Source organism: Carassius auratus, unplaced genomic scaffold (assembly GCF_003368295.1).
Source record: "Carassius auratus strain Wakin unplaced genomic scaffold, ASM336829v1 scaf_tig00214077, whole genome shotgun sequence".
NCBI lineage: Eukaryota > Metazoa > Chordata > Actinopteri > Cypriniformes > Cyprinidae > Carassius > Carassius auratus.
The window spans coordinates 396276-421441 of record NW_020527513.1 but is presented as its reverse complement, the minus strand read 5'-3'; the positions used below and the strand labels follow the sequence as shown (position 1 = coordinate 421441).

Below are 25166 nucleotides of genomic sequence, written 5' to 3'. Positions count from 1 at the left end.
AATTAATCACAAATTGCTAGTCAGGAAATTAGCAAGAATTGCACAAATACTGTAAAAAAAGTAACTCAGTATGGAATGTACTATATGCATGGTTACTTCCTGGTATTAAATAAGACAGCTCAGTCATCAAAACTATAGCAGCAAGTCTGAATTGGATAAATGTATTTGGCAGCATATAAATTTAAAAATAAAACTTGTAGTTTCCAAATGAAATCTAAAAATATTGAATGCATTATTATATATTTGTCATACCATTAATAATAAACATATTTAGTTTGTAGTTAAATAGTTAAGTATTTAAATAATTAATCTTTCTAGGCTTTTGGCATCTAGGATTAATAATTTAAGACATTGTGACCTCCTGCACTCTCAATACTTTATACTTCAGTGCATTAAAAGTACTAAAATGTGTTACAATAGTAATTTTATAATAAATCTAACATCAAAACTTGAAAATAACTTAGGTGTGAAAAGGCAACTGGATGAGCTGCCATCTACTGATTAAATTCATGTCATTTTCATCTTAAAAAGTCTTTGTTTTCCACCAGGAGACACATTTTTGGCACTTTTTTATGTCATCTTTGTGAATTAAAAGTGTATTTAACGTGCCTTTAAAGTGTATTTAACTGCACAACTGTACTTTATCTCACTTCAGCCAGTCAACCAAGGCAACCCTATTCAGATCATGACTATGAAAGCAAGTTATTAATGATCAAGAATGCCATTATGATGTCATTAACGAGATAGCATCACTAGCAATCTGATTTATATTGTTGAAGTAAAAATTACAAATTAATTTGTAATGGTTGAAAGGCCTATTTGCAGCATTAAAAGAGAACTTCACCTTTTGAAATGTCCCCTCATCAGCTATGCAAATACATGCAATTACCACAAATAGTTGTTGAACTGTAACCTCCTATTCTAACTGAAGCTGCTTTGAAGAGAGTTTAGGAAGTGTGCATGTGTGTTAAGGGTCTCCGACCTTCCTTTTCCGTCTTTTCTCTTAACACAGAAAAAACAGTGAAAGGAGCAGACAGTTCCTTTCTAAGATCCAAACAGAGTGATGGGCCTTAGAGTTAAGCTTGTTTAACACGGGTTAACAAAGCACCGCTAAGCACTGATCCTCCGCATTTTCTTTAAGGAGCTGTTACTCAGGCTTGCCTCAAGCTACTTAATGAATCAATAAGCTTAGAAACAGCCTTGGTCAGTGTCTGACAATCCAGAGATATATTTAACCATGAAGCTTCTAACACTGCCATAGAGGCACAGATACAGACTGTTCCAAATCATGGTGAGCTGCCCATGGGCAGTGGTGTAAGGCATCACAGCCTTTCGATGTTTTGTTTTTTAAAGTTATACATCCTTGATTGTAGGAATACATGCTACACAATTTACCGTGTAATCTAATGTGGTATGATATTGTATGTGCAATTAATTTATTTAAATAATACTTGTATTCAGTAACAATGTATTGATCAAGACATTTATGATATAATAAAACATCTATATTTATTAAATAGATTAATCTATTAAAAGATTTCAAATTAATGCTAAAAAAACTTTTTCAACATTGATATGAAGAAATGCACCAAATCAGCATATAGGAATGCTTTCTGAACGATCATGTGACACTGAAGACAACAATAATGGCTGCTAAAAATATAGCTTCGCCATCACAGGAATACATATTTTAAAATATACATATTTAGAAAATATTTGTTTCAAATTGTACTAATATCTCACAATATTACATATAAAAATATTACATTATATATATATATATATATATATATATATATATATATATATATATATTTTTTTTTTTTTATCAAATAAACACAGCCCTTGTGAGCATAAGAGGCTTCTTAAAAAAAAAAAAAAAACCTTTCATTGTAGTGTAGGTTGCAGTTTTCAGTGTTTATTTTTTGCAAAATTTTGGAGGAATAAGAGCACTTTGTCAAGTTCTTGGACTAACTCTAATCATTTTTTTTCCCCTCCACCTCCATGGGCATTTGTACATCTGATCCATCCCTGGAATTGGCTTAATCCGTCACATAGACGTCGATTTGGCAGCTGCATTCCTCCATTTTGCAATTTGCCTTGTGAAAAGCTCTATATTTTTCTTTTACCCTGAAGTCCAAAGTTATATTACTGGCTAAGCTTAACATAGTCATCATTTTTGAACAGATGACTCTAGTTCTGTTCCAAAACCTATTGAGCAGCCTCACTGCCAGCTGCCTACATAGGCAGCATCCTAACCATCCTGGAATCTCAAAGTTGACTGATTTGGAACACTCTACATGGGCAACAACTCATCTGAAAGAACATAGAAAAATAAATAAAATGGCCGGATTGACAAATTCAGTTCACAAGTGTTGAAGACGCAAACCAACAGGGAACAAATGATCTCATTTGCTGTGGCACCATGTCACGCATACAGTGAGTCACTAAAACATTTTTCCTCAAAGCAGTGAATGACATTTATAGATCTCCCTAAGAGCAGCAGCTGCAATTACTTTACACAATACCTAAATAATCACACAGAAAGGAATGACATAGACATCCCCCTCCCAAATACATTCATCCTGTTTTGGGTTTTCATAATATACCACCATCACACAGCTGTTTATACTTTGTACTATTTTCAAAATTAAAGCCCATTTCATATGACCCCAATTTTTCCAGAGCTGCTTCATTATTCTGATTGATGAGTGGCCTTTTTCTCTCAGGCATACACAAATCTTAGGTGGTGGCTTGGATGCAAATTTCAAAGTGGAGTGTGTGTAATGCAAAAAAAAGTCCACAGTGATTTATATGGATTACTCTCAGTTTACATTCCAATCTTGAATAAGTTCAAACGATGTTAGGAGAGTAACTTTGAGTGTATACACACACACACACACACAGACAAGAGTGAATAAAGGAGTGAAACAAAATGAGTGGTACATACAAGATTAAGGAAAGAAACTCTAAAGTATACATAGTTCACATTTACATATATATAAAAAATACATTTACTTCTTTTCTTTGTAATTCTGTAAAATGAGTAATACTATTCCACATTCCATTTTCATTCATCTCATTTTTTTCAATCAGTCACAATAAAGAAAACCTCTGTCTGCGTTGCCATGGCAACACTCAGAAAGTTTGACCATGAAAGTGTTCCAATAGGAGGCATAACAAAGAGACATCACTCAAGGACTTCCAGTAAAGCACTCGCCCTGAGATTCGGCCTTCAGTAAATAGGATTCACTTCTACAGTGTTCAATATAACGCTTTCCTGAAAACACAATACTTGCTGATGCTTGCACTCACTCTGCGTGTTGTCCTCAGAAATAAAGAAGGGCACGGAGGTGTGTAAGGTGAAGCTAGAGTGCAGCTGAGGAGACTGAACACTAGACTAGATATTCTCAAGTGGATATAAAGCATATTAAGGAGCGCCTATTGATTTGGGCAGCCTCTGGAAACGAAAAACTGCACAAACTGTACAGTACATATGGATACCATGTAGTAAAGCTGAAGAATTAAAACTCTAAAATAATGTAAGGAAGAATTAAATGTTATAAGTAATGTCTTATTTCTGCCATATCTGTCCAAGTGCACACACACACACACAAACACACACTGGAAAGACATCTGTGAAAGAGCAGAGACACTAAGGAGATGGAGACAGACCACTTGAAGAAAAATCAATGGGAAAAATCAAAACGCTCAATACAGCAGCTATAAAAAAGAAGTAACGCCTTTCAATCAAATACTTATACTCTAGAATGTTAGTGCATATAAGCTAATGTTTATACTACATTCAAAATAGCATACTATTCTTACTATTTCTGCAGAGTAGTTATACGGTAGTATGCTCTCTTAAATAAAATACATGCTATCTTAAAATGTCTCTAAAATCAGGGACATTTAAATTACATTTTTGTTAATCTGCAACCTTGACCTTGACCTTGACCTTTACACAGCCTAAAATGACAGGGGAAAAAAACCCTGAACTTTGCGAGGAAACCAACTTCCTGTTGGACTTGCCATAAAGAACCAACAGACAGCTCCATCTTGGAAAGAAAGGCGATCCAGCCTTGCAGGTCTTGCTGGGAGGATAAAATTCCTGCCAGGTTGCATTCTGTTGGAGCCTGTAAAACTGGCTATTACTGTGGAGCTTTAGCACAGCAGGACAAAGCAGTCAGGGGAATCAGGAATACTAGAAAGTACAGAGCTGAGGAGAGACAGGATTATGCGAGGGAGCTATATAGAGTTGCACATGAATTCTTTCTGCAGTCGTATTTAATATTTTTAAATGTTTCTTTCCCTGCTCATTACCATTCATGTTCGAAACCACATGATCACTGTCTTTACGGTACTTGCTTCAACATTAACACCTGTCATACCAGTTTGTTTTAATAGAACTTGGGACATGGCACTTGGCAATGACACTACATTAGCATTAACTTGATGGACAGAGATGTTTACTGGCATTTTCCCTGTATATTAGCCGCAAAAATCTGCAATTGAAATTTTCTGCCAGCGCAGTAAACACTCCACTCATTTGGTGGGCAGATTGTATCACATTAGTGCACTGGAAATCCAGGCAAATTGCTCTGTAAATTTGGCAGAGAGTATTCGGAAGTTCAATGTGGTGCATTGATACTGTTCAATGTCAAAACTCTCTCAATCTCAATCACTCTGTCTCTCTCTTCTCGATCACTCTAGCGCACAGATGGATTGTTTCTGCACTGAAGCTTTTGTCTGTGACGCTGTATATAATTACATAAACAGCAGCATTAGAGGTGCTTAATTTCTTTTGGTGCCATTAATCATAAACCCAATCTGATTAAATATGTCAACACACTTACAGTCTGCGATATTGTGATATTTATATTATTCAGTGTCACAATTCAGTTTAGTTTCATTATATATAACTATGACATATATAATATAGTGTCTCACTATATTAATTTACATTTGCACTAAAGTTGAGTGAACTGAACACAATGATTACTTATAGTTTTATTTGGTGGCACATTGCTGTCACACACATATCATTTTCCACTCAATAATGCCATAATTATGAGTTATGTCATTTAAAAAATATATGTTCTCCTAATAACGAGATGTTTTGTCATATTTTTTTTCATTTTCATGTTTTCTTGATTTTACATCATATTTATAAAATATTAAACATAATATCAAGAGCATAACGACCACAGCGCTCTCAATAACCATGACTGAATAATTTTGTATCTTATCTTATTGTATCTTATTTTGTATGTATCTTAAAGTTTTTTTTTTTTTTTAAGTTTTTTTTTTTGATTAAGCCATTTATCTTCATTTGTCTAATTCAGTATAGCAAAATCTCAAATAACCTGTAGTGTTAATTAAAATGTAATTTACTATTTCTTGAATCTGTCCATTTCGTCCACTATGGACATAGTGAGATAGTGATTCCGGTGGCTGTGGAAAGAGTAATTTGGGTGTTTGGAGACACTTCCACCTCCAACACAACCTCAGGGGACCATTGGATTACGCTTTCCCAGGAAGATACTCTCGGCACGCGGTCCAGAAACTCAGATAGTCATTCCTGCCAGACAGTCTCTTGGCAGTCCCAATGCCTTTGTCACAGTCATCTTATTTGAGCCTGTCCATTATTAATTATAGGCCAGACAGTAGACGCACTCTTTTTGATTGTGCTCTCAATCTATTTTTTTGCAATATTTCCCACCTCAGAAAAGGATAAGTGAAGGTCACCAAAAGGCATCTGGAATATTTGTGGGCAACACTCATAAAAATCACGTAGTGAGGGCTGTGTTTTTCAGCCCATGCAGTGTGGACTGGCATATTTACATGATAGAACAGCATTTGAATAGTCTCACATCATTGGACAAAGCAGTGAACGGAATCAGGAATACTAGAAAGTACAGAGCTGCGGAGAGACAGGATTACGCGTGGGAGATGAATGGAGTTGCACATGAATTCTTTCTGCAGACATTTGCAAAAAGCCCACATTCCTAGGAGTAGCAAAATTAAAATTGAAATACAGTCTACTAAAAATCACTTGGGATAATAGCACTTGGGTAGATAGCAATCCCTATGAAGAATTGTGAGGGAGAGGTTTTGAGAGGGATTTTTGAAGCACATGCTCGTTGCTCTGAAAAACTCCTACATCCCACTTTTCAAAGGTTTGGAGCGGTACAAATTCTTTTAAAATATGTCTCTTATACTCAACTACAGTAAAATTGTGAAATAAACAATTTAAAACAACTTATCTATTTTATGATATTTTAACATTTATTCATTTAATTTATTCCTGTAATGACAAAGCTGAATTTTCAGCAGCCATTATTCTAGTCTTCAGTATCACATGACCCTTCAGAAATCATTCTAGTATGCTGACTTAGTGCTAAAAAAAATTCAAATTCTAATCACAGTTAAAAACAGTTATGCTGGTTAATATTTTTGTCTCTTTCATGATTATGAATGGAACAATTTATTGGAAAAAAGATAGTAACAATGCGAAATGCTTTACTGTCACTTTTGATAAACTGAATGCATCCTTGTTGAATAAAATAAAATAAAAATAAATAAATCTTACCGACCAACTACTGACCAACTTACCAAGATTTTGAATGGTAGTGTACATAATTGTTTTTAATTAATACAAATTATGAAAATAAAAAAGCAAAAACATAATAAACTGCAAACAGAATCAATATTCTTGTCTGGCTCCTTCCATTTACCGTGTTCCATTTAACTGGAGAGGGAATCAAAGCAGAAAGGAACAGGAATCATAGCAGATGATGTAAGGTGCCCTGGATACCCTCCGCAGCATGTGTGCCATGTGGATAATGAGAGGTGTCAAGCAGCTTACAGAACTTTCACCATGTAGCTTCCACGGTTCAGTCTATTTGTATCAGATCCCTGCATACATCTATACGTCTATAAAGCGTTTTAGCAACGCTAGATTTAGCCAGCATATAAATTTGAGTTGGTTCCATTTCATTTTCTCTAGAATTTGTGTTGCGTCATGTGGATCTGTTGCCTATTTTTGTTCCCCTCATCTCGTTTACTGCCCTTCTGTCACTCTCTCCATTGATTTTGCTTCTTTTTTTTTTTGTCATCCGGGTTGACTGTGATGATCAGAATCCTCAGTTGCTATATGCTTGAGTAGGCGCAGTCATTTTACATAAAGTGCCATGAGGATGGGAATGCGAAACGGGCTTTTGTTGCTGGAAGCAAGGCACACATTAAGAGAAATGTCACTAATTTGGAGAGTGAATCACTGCAATCAGAAGGCATTGTGAGGGGCGCTTGCAGCGCTGCACATTGGATGTCACATAGGCTCCAACATGATAATGAATGCCTGTGTAACCGGTGCACGCAAGAGCACAGCTTAACTGGGAGTGCTGGGGTTCGGGGGGTGGGGGATCATTACAGCCGAATCGCAGCCATCGCATCATGCCTTGGAGGGGAGTTCCAGCACTGATGAATGGTTTTTATGACTTTATAAGTCCTATGTAACAGATGCACTATATAAAATCGCAGTTATTAATGGTGTTTTTATCATCGAAGGCTGTGGAGACAATTGACTCTTCCTCCTCTTGAGACAGGGGTGTTCGATCAACGACAAAAGTAAAGTAAGTATCTCAAAGGTGTTATCAAGAAGTCTGAGAGGGACATTTTATCAGTCTGGATGACAAGCCGAGTCTGTCAGATTGGCTAACTTTGATATCTCTGTTGCTGTTCCTTTTCCTAACGTGAAAACGAAAATGTCTTGTTAATTTATTGCTTATTTAGATCGATAATGTACTCGACTCAAAACACTTACACACCCCAAATTTTCAAGGTGGTGACCAGACTGGTAATGCAATCTTAAGGAGGAAACACAGCTATGGATTACTGAACCATAGTTTATACAATAAATAAATAAATATTGTATATTAAGATGCAGATTTATCCTATCAGTGAATCATTGCCTAGACAATTTGTGTAATTTTGTGATAAAAAAGAAAAACGTTCACTGTTTTTAATGCTAACATCTGCATGACATCTTCAGAGTTAAACTCTTATACTTGGATTTATCTAAGGAGACCAGATCTAAATACATTCCTTTCAAGAGGGAAATAAGACATATGGGTAAAAATGTTGAGAAAGGCTTGCATAAGCAATATCATTTCCAAGTTCAAGGTGCTCCTTTCTTATGAACACTGCATCAGATTTAAGGAAATTCCATTAGACAAACATGGGTTAGAGCAATAAAACGATGGATAGAATGACAGAATGGAACAATGACAGATCAACAGAAGAACAGACAGACAAAATTAAGACAAAAAGCAGTTCCCTCCACTGATTATATGCAACCATGATCCTCTTTCTCTGTTGGAAAAATGTTTGCTTGTAAAGATTCTGTTGGCTGATAGTTGACTGACGCAGTGACGGATGTGTACTTTTAAACATCCTTACCTGATTTTACAACAGGCCATTTATCATAAGAGGCAAGTGATTAATAGAAACATCACAACATGTATCCCTGTTGTGTTGTAGATTCCAGCTGATACACAGATTCCTTTATTGCTGATAGAGGATGCATTATGTAATGATGAAAAATTGCTTTTTTGGAAATATTGTGATTTTCGTTTGAAGTGTGGCAGCAGTAAACATAGAGAATGTTTAGAATAATGAAATTCGCCTGATCATCTGTGAAAAAGCTGAAAACATAGAGGCCTCAACCTACATGAATAAGAGAACAAAACATTGTAGTACAGATAATGCATTAAATCTCCGAGGGAAATGTTCTTGGAATGCCTTGCACATCCATTGTGCTCTATACATGTACTTAAATTCCAAAATAATCATAATAATATGACTGCAATAGCTGGTATGAATATATTTCCTGTTTGATTGATTATCCTTTAGAAGGCGAGCTTATATTATTGTACTCATCATTTCTCAACTTGTCATTTGATTTAGGCAGGTGATCAATAAATTTTCTCTCTCTTTTTGTCCCTCAACAGCCCCCTTCATTCCTTCACTCATACTCTTCAAACTTTCAGCCTATGGTATAAACAAGAGGTTTTGCATGGTTTGTTCAGAGTTATGTTGCTCTGGGCTCCAACATGAGTGTCTGCTTGAGCAGACAGTACGGTCTGTTTGAAGGTCCATTGTCAGGGAGATGGCATGGCCATCTTCAGTTACAGAAGTACTAGATTGTATATCAGTGAATTTTCCCAAACATGTAAGTAGGTATAACCTATAATCATATCATTAAAACCAGTTAAGCTCAAATGCTATTTTGGGGATTTCCACCTGCCATTTTCCTACCTAAATTCAAAAGCTTCCCATTTCCACATGCAGGGGTGTACATACAAAAGTTTGGTATCATTTTAAATGAAACCCTTTAGAAATAAAAAAAAAAAAAACACTGTTGAAAATGATTAAAAATGACTTTATATGTTGTCTGTGTTATGGTAAATAAGGAAAAAACATGGCGCTTCTTTATTTTATTTTTTTATAAACTGAAGTTTGAAATTGTATAGCTCAGGCAATGAAGGGCCTAGTAGCTTCAGACCTATTTTATGTGTTTTCAGCACGTTAACTAATATAGGAAAAAAGGAAATTTGTTTCTATCATAATCTATGCAAAAGTTATTCCATTCCAATTGAAGGAAGGAATAATACCCTTTTTGTATACAATTTCCGCCTACATAAATATTAAATGTTCCTATACATACCTGCAGTGGGGAATAATGCAATATCTGTATATCATTTTACAGAAAACACACAGAAGTTACATAAAAAGCTGCTGTTTGTGACAAATAGTATTATTTATGTAGTTTGTGATATGATGAACCACCTCAATACACCTCAGGCCCATCATTTGATATATAGTGCGTCTGTTTCACTATGTGCGTCTTTCTCTATGTGCGCTGCTGGACAAAATGCTTTATATCTCACCGATGGAAGCACGCAGAAACGTAAATATGGTCTTGTTTGAAAGAAGAGATTCTAATCTAAAAGATTTTATCAAGTATATAGGTATTTGTGGCTGTTTGCAGCTGACTGAAGCGGTGCTACGAGGATAAATAATAATTTGCACTGAGTTGAGAAATTTTACATCGCGATTCTATTGAAGATCATTCGATCTGTGATTGTCACACATTAAAATGATCTACATTGTCAAATTCCAGAGAATGCTTTCTTGTGATATATGACTTGACTGTTTTGTGAAAAATATTTTAAATACACATTCTTTTAAAATATTATTTGCAATCGTTAGACGGAAATTTGTGTGTGGGAAACATATATTTGTTAGCTTAATTTTACTACTTTATGAATCATTTTCTTTGTAAAGAAAACACTCTAAGCTTTCAAATGAACCCATATATAGGCTGATACCATATAAGGAAGGCTTTGCAAGTGAAGCACAAACATTTTGCATGCTATTTTTGGACCCAGTACCGGGTCCGCAGAGTCAAATTAACTGAAAACATAGCACTGCTCCTTCTTACTTTTCTGTTTGGACTTAATTATGCCATACGTGCAACCAAGCTCAGTATAATTCAATATAATACTCACAATTCATGGACCCCAGTGCAGGTGCATTACGGATAGTTATGCCATTGTTTATAAACCACTTCTGTTGACAAGCAACTGATGCATTCCTCTGACATACATCTCAATTTCATTGAAATATTTGTAATCAAGGAAATTTATAATACAAAGTAATCCCGGAAGGTGCCATTCTTAGTCTTAATGTAAACACACAGATTGTCTGCTTTACCATCTCTTGTTGTTGATGGAAGAGCTGAAGATCTGTGATAAATCATAAGGGTATTCAAACAGCATATACATTGTGTGTGTGTGTGTGTGTGTGTATACCAATAAATATTAAAAAGACAAAGAAAAAAGACAAAAAAAAGGGAAAAAAGAAGAAATATTTATCCTTCTTTCTTCCCTGTCTCTGCAAGTGTCACCCCAATAACAAGCTGTCAGCCACCAAATACATACATCCTTTTGATTGACATTTTATAGATAAAAATGTTCTTGCAAAAGCTCAAGCCATGGCAGCAGTAAAATATGAAAAATGGTGAACAGCTTTCTGTGACCTCTACAGTTTTTCAGTGTGATGGATGGACATCACTTACCCTCTCTCCACCCCCACCTCTGCCAAAAAAGGGCTGGACGGAGTACATGATTAGAATATTGTTAATAGTAGTGGAAGTTAGAATCCCCAGTTTCTGTGGCTTTCAGTAAACAAATGCCAGTGTGGAAAGGTCTTATAGACCCCTGCACAAACAATTTATGAAATGAGAAAATAAAATGTGACAGAAAAAGAAAGACATGAAGGCCCCTGGATTGGTGTTTACATGGAATTCCTGGGCATTTATACCTCTGTGCATCAGCATCTGGCTGGGCCTGCCTGAAAACTAAGGGTGTTATGCAAAATAGACAATAAAATCCACAATGAAGTCTCTCTCTCTCTCTCTCTCTCTCTCTCTCTCTCTCTCTCTCGCTCTCGCTTTATTTGAGCTCACAGTGAGCTTAGCTCTTAATGCAGAAACTATTTAACATTTAAAAATAAATTACATTATCTGTTTAAAACCGAGGTTTATTGTGGGTTGTTTTCATCGTGCTCTGGATTTGTCAAGCGGTAGAAAGCTGACCTTTCACAAACCAGTGGGGTGCTAAAAAGGGGGTGGAGGGAGAGATAAAGAGATTATGAAAGAGAGAAAAAATATTTTTGTCAGCACAGCATAGACTATCTAACCACAATATGGCACAGTAAGAAGTCCAACGGACCACAAAGAGGCAAATATCATAGATCGAATGAGAGGTCTGTACTGCAGGAGCAAAAGAATAATAAAAAACAAAATCAACTGGGCTTGAGTATTCCACTCCATTCAGTATTCCACTGCAGGCAGGAAATAGCCAGCTAATCCAGACAAAAATTAACACACACACACACAAACACAAACACACAAATATTTCCCTCCATTCACTTCCATTTTTAAAAATATCTTCTGTTATGTTTCATAGAAAAAAATAAAAATAAGAAATACAGGTTCCACTAAATTATGCCAATTTTCATTTTTGTATAGATTCCACATTTAAAACTCCACATTCTTTTAATTTTGGAGGGAACTTTTATTAACACTGATATTTATTGTCAAAAAAAGTAGATTTTCCTCTAAAATGAATTTTCCTCTACAGCATAGTAAATGAAATGATTTTCTACTAATCTAACCTAGTTTTACCACCCAGGAAAGTGAGCGGGAACGAGTTAGTTGTGACAGCAGGTACTTTCTCTCACTGTCATCTCTTCATGATGAATAGACTGCCTCCGATTACTTCAGAATTTTGGCCATTTTGGGTGAGATTGCTCAGACCTCAACCCCTGGGCATTAAATAACCATTCACTCTCTGTAATGGACACTACTTCAGCATTTTTTTTTCTCATTCCCCACTCCTGTCCGTTTTTCTTTTACTCAATAGTGTGCAAGAGGTCATTTCTAGGATTAACTACAGAGTGGTCAAAGCAAAGACTGTGTTATGATACTGCTGGTTTTACTGTATGTGAGTGAAGGAAAAACAAAACTAAGTCATGATTCCTTGCAAGTGGACTTCCTTCCCACAGTAAGTTTGAGGGAAGCTTTGCAGCTGAGTGACATATAAGCTGACATTAACCCTGCTTACTGTAATTCGGATGGATCGCTCTGATTTTTTTACAAATCCATATGTGCATTCATCAAGCTAGAATACTTTACGGGAGGACCCAAGTGTTCCCTGGCTAGCCATTAATGAAAAATGCATGAATATGTAAGGAATAAATCCAGACAGCTGTTTAGTAGACAAAACGCCCTGTTCCTGAAAGCAATCTCAGCTCAAAGCACCTGCCCTCAATCTTACTTAACAGGCAGTAGCTCTTGCTAAGCTATGGCACCCATGCTCTTATCAGAGCAGAGAAACCTACTTAATGGATGTTTGCGCATCCATCTCTCAGTTCAGCAAAGGCCAAACTGTGGAAATGCTGTCAGCTAAATCTCATTTCTTAAGAACTGTTTTGGATTGATGAGGTGGATGCTTCTGAATCAAGACATTTTTGTACAACAGTTAAAATGATTGTTCCTAAGTGCATGCACCACTTTAATTTCATATTACATTAATATAAATTAAAGCCAATGAAAATCAGTTAAACATATATGAATTTTAATAAATGTAATAATATCAATCAAAGCAATATAACCTAAAGGACATTCCAATTCTTAAGTCTACATTGACACGATCTTAGACACGATCGGACAAAGAACTGAGAGACACAGTGAGTATATACAGACTAGAATAAATGAGGGAGCTGAATGAGATAAGTGAAAAACAGGGCACAGGTGAATAACATGACTTATTAAATAGACTGGGGAGAACTAGGTTACAACGACTGAACCAAAAAACAAAGTGAAACAGGAGACATACCTTAGATGTAACTCTAATATAGCTGTTTTTATTGTACTTTTAAACAAATAAATGCAGCCTTGGTGAGTATTAAGAGTCTTTCAAACTTTTGAACTCCAATACATATATCCTTAAATTTTATATCTACTCTGTGTCTTTTTGCGACCTCAACTTTAATTCAGAAAATGTAACTGTAATTTAAACAGCTTTTTAATTCATTCCTGAATGTTGCACAAATATTTATTTTTTTCTTTTAGGATACTAGTGTTGTCACGATACCAAAATTATTGTTTCGATACCGATACCAAGTCAAGAATTGCGATTTCGATACTTTTTCGAAAATACTCTCTCAAATATCATTGCTGTGCTTTATTTTAAAACCCGGACTACATTCTAATCATATAACACACTAATAAATGAACATATGAACAGCAGATATAATAAACATTTTAACAAAATATGAAATATCAAAATATAAAAAATAAATTAGATCAATGACATTCAAGGTAAAGGAAGTTATCATAAGGAACATAAGAGTAATAAATTTATCTTGTCTCTGAACTTTGAATAAAAATATGAACAGCGATTACATTAAACATTGTTTCTGAACTCAGAATATTAAATGTCAAAGATAAATAATATCAATTTAAGTAATGGCATTCAAGTATATAAAAAAAGAAAATAAAATTTAACAGTAATATCTCAGAAATTGTAACTTATTCTGTCAGTTGTGCAACCTTTTCTTTCAGAGGAGAAAACTCAGCCAGTGAGCTTTAATGAGAGTCATCTTTAGTGAGCGTCATCTTTTTCTACCAGTCGTGGACCGGCGTCCACAGTATCATTTGTGCTAGCACATGCAGCCTTGTGATGCGTGGGTCCAGTTTTATTTACAACCCGCGGCTCCCGCTTTTATGAAATTATTTGGCCCGGCCCAGCCCTCAAATACAATTTATTTTCTCATTTCTCGTTCACTGAAGTTCCTCCCTCCACAGCAGCGCGCGAGCACAGGGCTATTAGCAGCGCATGCGCAGCTCGTGAACCGCTCTGTGAACGGTTTTAACCTGTTAAAGAGTTACTCAAGATGTGACGGAGCATGTGATTTGTTGAATGTAGTGAACCCATACCCCCTTCACTGAACGAGATCGAGAGATCTTCTCATTCGTGAATGAGTTGAATGAACTGATACATCTCATTTATGAACGAAATAAATGCGTATACAGGGTCAGTGAGCCAAGCATGTAAATTTCGATCAGCAATCAGCAGATACAAAGCGCAGTTATAGGAGCTGTGCAGATTCGCTCGTTTTTATATTTAGCATACAGAACATAACTCCACGTTTAATCCACGTCTGACCAAACAATTAAAATGTTAATTATGCAAGAAAACCTCGTGCTTTGTTCATCTGAAGAACTTATTCAAACTATTTAATGCGATTATGCACACATTTTAGTAAAGCCAAATCAGTTTAGTAAAGCCACTAATGCAGCCATCTTGCTGTAGTGCTTTTTTGCTGCTGCTTGCGTGAGGAGAAAAACACAGACGTCCAAAGGGAGGCACTGGAAGCGTGCGTTGCACACACCAACATGAAATACATCTCTTACAAATATGGAACGCGGCCATTCTTTGAAGTATCGATACTAATAAATTTAGGAATAGTGACGTTTTTAATTTCCGAGAATCGTGATACTTTTGAAGTATCGGTGCACCGTGCAACACTATAGGATACATTTGTCAGTAACACCTCTTTTATATACAGGCATCAGAAATGGTTAAAAATGTTTATCTCTGCTGTGATCTAACCTTTTGCTTCTTTATATTTTCTTGGTGATAAGGCATGTGTGTGTGTGTGTGTGTGTGTGTGTGCAAAAATCCCCCCACCCCTGTGCTAAATCTCTGCTCACACTGATAGATAAGAGCAGACGATTGATTGAGTTATAAAGCAGGAGGGTTTTAGATATAAGTACTTGACGAACATAAAAAACAGAGGGTGAAGAGTGGAACATAGGGTGAATAGTGTTTCATTACTAAAGCAGACTTACTTTGCTCTCACAGTTTTTCACTGGCAAACAAAGAGCCATTAAAACCACTAGTCACAGCAACACCAGTTCAATCGAGCAGCTCTACTTCTAAGAAACTACTTCTGCTTTTCAATTACTGCTGATTCAAGTTTGATAACTCCTAGCGGAAGTAATGATTAGGCCAATTTACAAATTAAATTATTTTTTTATTTTTTTACAAGGAATTAATGAATATTTTTTTATCCACCATTTTTTTCAGAGGCTAAGAGGACTAAACTCTATTTATGTGACCATTTGTTTACTTTAATTACTTGTACACACACACACACACACACACACAGAGACCGATGACATTCAAAAGTATACAAGCACTACAAGCAGAAATAGAAACTTCTATTTAAGTCACATATTTGCAAAAGTGTGCTTATGCAAATAATACAGTGAGAAAAAAAAAAAGTGTGATCAGCATCAAACTTTTTTTGGACAGAAATGTTGATTTTCAGTTTTCTGTGTGTGTTGCACTTATGCACTTCTAAATATGAAGAAAAATATGTGCCTTTTCAAATCAGCTTTTAGCTTTGCAGACTACTTTTAACCATACTTCCATACTGCATACCTTCATATTAATTCATGTTTATGCATGAGATTAAAAGCAAAATGTATTTCATGCAATGCTATTCATTTTAAACTTTTAAATATAGATATGTGAGTAGCGTAAAAGAGAATGAGACAGGAAGAGAGAAGTGTTCTCACGGGCCCAGTATTTCCCAGTATGTGATAATGGGACTTGTAATGCACTGTGTTCCAACTAATGGAAACACAGAGAGCTTGGCGGCACTGAAAAATGAGACACACTAAAAGCAGAGGGCAAAAAAGGAATATACAATTAGCTGTTCAATTCACACTTTCACACAAGAAAACGGGCATACTAACATGACAATGCAATTTCACTGTGAAAATAAAGGAAAGAGTGCCTTTATAGTGAAAAATAATGATAATAATAACAATAACAACAACAATAATAATAATAATACTAATAATAAATACATACAGTAAAAAAATAATTGTAATGGCTAAAACAGAATCATTTGTCAGCATATTTGATATTATTATATTTGTCAATAAATGTAATCCAGGTATTTTAGATTACACATCGGTTATTTTATTAAAAAGTGCTTCTTCAATAAGTGCTTTATAAGATAAAATAAAATAAAAACGTGGAGCAGAATTTTGGACCAGTGAGATTTGTAGGAGATTCACAGAATCGTAGGCAATATGCCAGATGATTAAATTGTGTGGTATTTCATGAAACTGTATGAAATCCATGAAATTGCTGCATTTTAGGTCAAGACTAGAATCAGAAAGCATAAAAACCCTTTTATTAAATGACCAAATGAGCAGAAAGCAACAGTGATGATCTGTCAAATTATAACATTTTCAAATCCTTACTCTTGGCTAGCCTGGTCCAATGAAATATGCAAAGTAAAACAACGGAAATCTCAACACTGAGTTAATGTTTTCAGATGTTTATGAGCAAAACAGCCTTGTGATACAGCCACTCAGTCACAACCAGCAACACAAAACAACATTACCATTTTTATTTGTAGAAATATTTTCATCCTAAACTCAGGGCCAAAAAATTATGGTAAAGTGCAGAATTTCCAAGATCCTTTGTCATCAGCAAATGGAAGTATTAAATATGCATGCCACCAATTAACTGAGCCAATTGTGGTTTAATGTCGTGATGTAAAGTCTGCCTCTGGTAAATGATGTGACATGACCCCATCAGTCAGCAAGGCGGACAGCATCATGAACTTCAGCTCTGAGTGACTCAATGCTCTCTGACACGTATGCTCTATGACACACCACAATGTCTTTGTCTCTTCATACCAGCAAATAAACTGCCTTTAGAGGTCTCATTGACCACCAAGGCCTTTAGTAAGCCAATCAGCTATCAGTCAGCTTTTCTTTTCTTTTCTTTTCTTTTCTTTTTCGATCTGCAGCCATTATGTCATTTATGTTGCAACCTTGCAAATGACCCATTCTGATAAATGTATTATCATAAATAATGATGGAAATGGCTAACCTCAGTTTAGGTCACAATATAATTGCCCTGTTGGATGATTATTTTATAGTGGCCTGGTGCATTTATAGTCAAGACAACACTCATATCCCTGTTACATAACTACTGTTGCAAAAAAAAAAAAAAAAAAAAAAAAAGATCATAAATTTTAGATCATAAATCGTGTTCACAAATAACACTTTGATTTATGACAATTCAGATTTAGAAGTACAGTATACACTAAATATGCCAGCTTACTTTCATGTACACTTTGCGATACATTACTGTATTTAAACATTGCCTCTAAATAAATAATTAAAATACTACCTGTGCTACTATTGATCAGCCAAAAAAATTATAATTTCAAACTAAAGCCATTGGTTGAGCCAAAACACGAAGTCTTTACCTTTCTCATGAGTACACCTACACATAAATTTAAAAATGCACCCCCCCCCCATTTATGTCTATTTTAAAAAAAAATGTCTTTGCCTCCTTAATTTTAGCCTGTTTACCTTAATATTTAATTTCATGTTAAGTAGCTCCATTATCCACTTCTATTGGGCCAAGTCAAAGATCATCGCACATGAAACCAACATGAAACTAACAACCACTGAGAATGAATTCAAAGAATAATAAAGAAAACCAGTGGTGTGGTAACTTATCAGAGCACACACTGTCACACTTCTACTCAGCATTCAGCCAGGACTAATCATTATTTCATATAACCTTCACATCTGGTAGCTAATAGCGATGCCACACGCTAGTGCTGCTGAGCTATCATTTGTGACATAGATTTGTTCTGTTAAGTTGACATGGTTTTCAAAGAGCTCCTGATACTGAATGAGATTTCAGCTTCCTTTCTTTGCACTTTATTTCACTTCAGAAACATCTATTCAGATCTGAAGGAAACTATTCTTCAATCTAGCCATCAGCTGCTGGTTTTGCAAAGCTGTGACTGCCTGTCAAGCTACCAGATTGGGCCTTGATTTCAGAAGTATATGACTGGAGTCTCTCAGCAAGACTCATCTATGATCTTGAGCCATCACGCCACACACCGTGAATAATCATGGCGAAAAACATTCTGCTCTCTCCGACACAAGTGCTCTGATTGTGGGATCGATGTTGAATGGAGCTACAGGCGTGCATTACTTTGTCTTGAGTGTAAAAGTAGCTTTTAGATGCACAGGGAAATGGAGGTAGTCAATCTGAAAGTTTACACAGCCAATTGTTTTCCAGGGCATGCACAGTACTAGTCAAAACTTCCTGCTCCCATTCTGCAATCACACTTATTGACATGACTTAAATAAGACATCAGATCAGCTAGCAGAGAATGCAGCCGAGTGCTCTGCAAATTAAACAAACAAAAAAAATTAAAAAAAATTAAAAAAAATAGGATGGCAGGTGTGTCTTTAATGGCTTAAAGGTGCTGTAGGGAACTTTCGTAAAGAAATATTTTTTACATATTTATTAAACCTGTCATTATGTCCTGACAGTAGAATATGAGACAAATATTCTGTGAAAAAAATCAAGCTCCTCTGGCTCCTCCCAGTGGTCCTATTGCCATTTGCAGAAAGTCATGCGCTCCCGGTAAAAAACAACCAATCAGAGCTGCGGTCCGTAACTTTGTTTGTGTTCAAAATGTAGAAAAATGAACATAATAAGCGAGTACACCATGAATCCATTTTCCAAACCGTGTTTTTAGCTTGTCCTGAATCACTAGGGTGCACCTATAATAAGTGTTTATATTCAGACTATTTTAGATTGCTTCGGGGATACCGCGGCGGAGTAACCCTGTACCTTTGTGATTCTTCATAGACATAAACAGAGAGAAGTAGCTCCGGCTACAATGTTCTTCCGCAAGACGCAAGCAGTTCTGTTTATTAACCGCTAGAGCGTCAAAAGTTCCCTACTGCAGCTTTAATCATGCCTCTATATTGGATATATTAAAACATACAGGGTGCAATATTTCTCAAATATTCTTTAGCCATTACTGTGTATGCATGGGTGAAAAAGTGATGCTACTGGTGAGGAAAAAATAAAAAAAAATAAAATAATAATTAAACAGACAATGTGTCATGCAAATACAGCATAAGGCCAGTTATTTTTGCCCTTAACATCTGTTACAAGTTTAAAAAGTGATATATAGTGATATATATGATATATATATTATAAACTCTTTGTGGTAAAAGGAGCATTAAGATGATCTTGAAGCTTACTACATAGTAATTTTAACATACACAACATGCAAACACCAATAAAACTATTAAAGTTATTAAAAACTATCAACATGTAGTAGGAAACACAAAAAGAAAGCTGGATGAACTAGTTTTTTTATTTTTATTTTTTATCTGATTTAGTTTGTAGATACTGCACTTTGCTTTTGTAATAGTGTTTTAGTTGTGTAAGGTCATCCAAAGGCAGAGTGCAGTATCTGCATTTTAGTCGTCAAAGGTCACATCAAGGGTCATGGTTTTTATCTATAAAAAAATTCACCCTAAAAAGGCTTTAAATTAATGCATTGCCACTAATCTACCTACATGCATTGCCACTAATCTACCCACAAACATGTTTGACTGGCTGGAAGGAATTTTTCTCAATTTCAGTGTTTGCATGGTTACTGCACTTTTCCTTTGTAGGACAAAGTAAACTTTGAAGTAAACACACACACACACACACACACACACAAAACAATAGCTAGATCTTTCCAGTAATTTCAATTGATCCTTTGCAAAGACCATCTTATTTTTAAATCAAACTAAATACTGTTTTGTGGTATTTTAATGTGCAGTGACAGATCTCTGTAGTGCAGATCTCTTCAAGCAGCAAGTGAACCGATCACCTCTTTACTAATTATAGCACAAAATAAATGTGAATGAACATCAGAAGGTGTCTTGTTTCAACTGTGGAAAGATGTCAATACAATACATTTTTTCTAGTTCAAGTCCACCAATGTTAATCTACTCTCCTGTCTGTTTTTTTTTTTTTTGCATAAATATGGCAGATTCTGTGTTATGATTGCTCAGATTGCCTGGATCAGAAGGAAGGAGAACAGAGCAGAAACAAGACTTCATATGATGAAGAAGGTTAGGCAAAGGCATTTAGTACCAGTCCATTTGTCACATTTACAAAAGCATTCACAGTTTTATTATCAGTAAACAATCATGTGTCATAAAGTAAGCATATACTTTTCTACAAAGTGTTAGTTTTATATTACTCTAGTAGAGCTGTAATCGGGCCATAAAAGTTAGGCCCGACAGGACCCGAGCCCGACAAGTACATTTTGATTGACAGCTTTTAAAAAAGCCGAACCCGTTTACAGCCCAACATTATTCAAATGTGCGCACACACACAGCTCTTTTGCCTTTTGTCAAGAATGAGTCATTTATACATGTTTTAACATAATTTATTCATAACTAACATACACTAGACCAGACGTTGGAATAAAACAATAAAAAAAGTCCTCTGTGACATCGTAACATCTCAACACTCTAAATAGACATAGACTTATAGAGCAACACACCAATAAAAACGAGTCTTTTTTAACAAATTACATTAAGATAAATTTTAAATTAAGATGGGTATTTGGCAATAACGAAATTAAAATAAAGTATACGCCGGATTTGATTTGCCACTAGCAGCTGACATTTAATAAAAGAATAATGCCAACATTAGCCTATATACTCTGTCCACATTATGCATTTAAGACTCAATGAATATTTAGTTATCATTTGAAAAACCTTTACTCACAGAGATTAGGCTAAGCCTACATGTTTTTGTGGAGGAAAATTATTTTTTTGTGGAGGAAAATGAATCCACTGTAGATGGCTTCAGTGCGTTCCTGCACTCACTGATGGTGTGTCATTATTCACTCATTATTCTCATTATAAACATGGTCAAAACTTTTCCACACTTCTGACTTTGCTTTAGTTGCTGGTGCAACCAAAAGTAATCGCCAGAGGCAAGCCTCCGTTACACCTACTCAGGTCCCGTCGGGTTTGGGCAAAGATCTTCAGCTCTATACTGTAGTACTTTCAGGACCCCTAACAATATTTCTGTCATGACAACTCTTGGAGGGATTGGCATGGTTGTGTACATGACAATGATAATGTATTTGGTCTCAGATACGGCATTATGATTAGTCAGATCACCTGTCAGTTAAACTCTCGGCAAAGGTTCAATTCAAATTCCAATTCAACTTCTTGTGGAGAGCAGCCAGTTCACTGATCACTATAAAAATAGCTTATTAATTACTAATTAATATTAAACTTGACAATAACTGTGGAACACACAACACTATTTATTCACTCATACACTTATTTATCTAACACACACACTTAGTCTACACTTCAGATTTGCACATCATTTACCTGTACATACAAAACTGCCTATTAGAATATACATGAACATACGATTGTAAATTTGTAAATTGCTATTCCTTATTTACTTTTTTTTTTTTTACTTTTTTGTTTTTAATCTGTGTTTTTGTTCTGTCGCTGTCATTGTCATTGAAAACACATTCCTGGTATGTGTAAGCATACCTGGCAATAAAGCTCATTCTGATTCTGATTCTAAAGCCCCCCCTCCCACCCCATGATCGTTCAGCCTAACAGATCTAAGAACCAAACTCACGCCATTGATTGAGATAATGGTGCGAGGCTGATTTGAATGTTTAAATGAGGGGTTGAGGTTTAGCGGATTCATTAGGCCCCATTAGCCCCTGCTGGTAGATGTAGTAGCTGCGTCTTTTTCCACTGACCTCCATTCAAAGTTAGCTGTGTATTCTGACTAAACTGTTTTTATGTAAGCGTAATATAATTTGAGGTGAGTGAACCTATAAATGCTTACTTACGGTCGTCTCTGGACATTATACTGGAATCAGAAAGCATTTAGCATTAAAACAATTACACATTTAATTCAATTTCTACAGAGCGTTTTAGCATTCTGACAGTAATGTTGACACTGTAGAAAAGGATGTACACACATACACACTTATGCTGAGACTTTTATTCCAGTCATGGTTTTTCCAACTGTTTTGCCTTTGAGACCTACGTGTAATTCCAGCATGGCTGAATTAGTAGGCAACATTTAGAGTGCTGGCACTCTTCTGATGAGCCTTTGAGAGAGAAGCGTGAGAGCTCTCAGCATCTACTATTAGGAAACAAATGGAAGGATGAAATAGCAGGGAGCACATAGGGAGGGATCAGGGAAGGGATCAGATGGTAAAAATATGAGAAAGAGCAACCAAATGCTTAATTTTAGTATGCCTCGAGGTAATGAGATTTTCCCTCTTTAAACTCGTTTTCACAAAACAAAACAAGCACAGGAAAAGGAACCACCTGAAAAACAACTACGGTCTCTTACCTACATCTTCTCAATCATTTCAAAGAGTATTTCAGCTTCATGTTCCTTGCTGAAGCACAAACCAGAAACGTGACAGGAACTGCAAGTGGCCAGAATGTTCACTGCGCCATGCACCACTAGTGGATGATGGCATTTGAAACTAGGCATTTAAACATGTGGAAATGACGTGTTTGACACCTCAAAGTAATTTCATCTCACATGTGCCCTTTGGGGAGAAAATGTCATACTGACACAGAGGATCAGGAGGAAGGAGAACAGAGCAGAAACAAGACTTCATATGAAGAAGAAGGTTAGGAAAAGGCATTTAGTCCCAGTCCCATTGTCACATTTACAAAAACATTCACAGTTTTATTAAAATAAAGTAAGCCTGTACTTGTCTACAAAGTGTTCGTTTTATATTACTGTAGTACTTTCAGGACCCCTAACAATACCTCTGTTATCACAACTCTCTGAGGGATTGGCATGGTATTGTACATGACAATGATGATGTATTTGGTCTTGGTGGAATAGATCTGTTACACTGCTGCTGCTGCGGCAGAGCAGGACCTGAGACTTGCAGCCAATACATCCAAAACATGCTGCTGTGAGCATGTAAGAAATATTGCTACTAAAAATATAACATACATGAAATAACCCCCATATAGCATACATGAATCACCTCGTAGTAGATTTATACAGGTGGAGCTTGGGAAGATGGAGGCTTTCTGAAGCAAGCTGCAACTGCTACAGTAAGCCCATGTCATATATTTGTATCCTAAACAGTGAGCTCATTGGCTACCGATACAGGAGAGAACCAATCAGCTTTGACATGTGATAGTAATGTCATTAGGTCAAATTGAGTCGGACTGCGCCATCTAGAGTACCATGCAAGAACACTGTATATATATATATATATATATGAACATGATCCAGATCAATTGAGTTCAATTGGTCTAAAATGCTCCTTGTCAGCAGGCCATCTTTAACGTTGAGTCCTGAGTTTCACTTTTCCATAGAACATTAGTACAATTTAAAAGTATCTTACCTGTCAGGCCTTCTGAATACAGATGTCAATGTGTGGGATGAAGTTTTGCTTGCAGAAGACTGTTGCAACAGTAGAATTGGCAGCCGGATCTGCAAAGGAGATAAAAGACAGAAGCGATTTATCTTATTGTGCTTGAAAATAACAAGCAGATGTGCTCCACCTAAAATCCATCTGATGCCGGGTTACACCGACATGGATGAACATATTGTGGTATATGCTGACTTGAGAAGCTCCTGGACAATTGGAAAATATTTTACCATATGTACAGCACTGCCTACAACTCATACTGACTCTGTTGCCTAATGCTTTTCCTGGGCAAACTACAGCCTTCTCCTGCTGTTTCACTAAATCGTTGTATCTTCCAGCTTAGCAAATTAACTTTACACTTTAATGCCATCTGTAAGAGATGCTGCTTTGGCCTTAGGCTGGATTTGGCTAATAAGCGGTCTTAAACCACAACAAATACTTTTATTCAGAATGTATCTTGTCTACGTAAAAGGAACAGTTGCAACTGGCCCAAGAGCATTTTTAGACTTTGGGGCCCACAAATGCTTCCTACAATAAGGTGTTTAATTTAATTGACCCTGTAATGAGCTATTTTAAAAGTTTAAAAGATGATGGAGCTGATTATCTGGATATTCAGGCATGTTTTTTATGGCGGGTCATATAGTGCAGAAATGTTTCCAGTATATCTATTTGGAAACCCTGAGCCGTTTATCACAAATTGGCCTTATTAAGACAACAGGTGAAAACTAGCTTGCATTCCATTCGCCACCATCAATCTTGCGTGACTATGCTGGGTGGGCTCTGTGCACAGCCTGCTTTATGCATCAGATGGTGAGGAACTGTTTAAGGCAAGAATATGAAATGAGATCATTAAGGGGCGAAACAACTCCACGGCAAATATCTGTTTCATTCAGCAGCTAGATGTGGAGGTTATCGATCAAAAACCTTCATCATGCTCATATCGCTTACTCCCAATTGAGTGCCATTTTCCAACGGAGGGCTGAAATTGAATAAATGTGACAACACTTTCTCATGGATTAGAGTATTCCTCAAACCCCAGGATTATGAAGATTAAAGTACATTGCAATGAGAGAGACATTAAACTGCATGCCAGCATTCCCACTCAATATGGAGAACTGATGGTTTCCTCCAGTGCCAGGATTTACATATTCTACTCTTAAGAATGATTGACTTCCATTGCAACCTGTCACATTATTATAAGACTGGAAAGATGGACAGATGGAAGATGGAAG

General features: G+C 36.1%; 1 protein-coding gene across 1 annotated transcript in view; it reads right to left on the bottom strand.

Moving 5' to 3' along the window:
• LOC113091086 (leucine-rich repeat and immunoglobulin-like domain-containing nogo receptor-interacting protein 2) overlaps positions 1 to 23991 on the bottom strand; it is a 157264-nt gene extending 133273 nt beyond the window's left edge. Inside the window, exon 1 of the mRNA XM_026256508.1 lies at positions 23908 to 23991. The gene's annotated coding sequence lies outside the window, so the exon portion shown is untranslated. The remainder of the gene's footprint in view (positions 1 to 23907) is intronic.
• Between the last annotated feature and the right edge of the window lie 1175 nt (positions 23992 to 25166).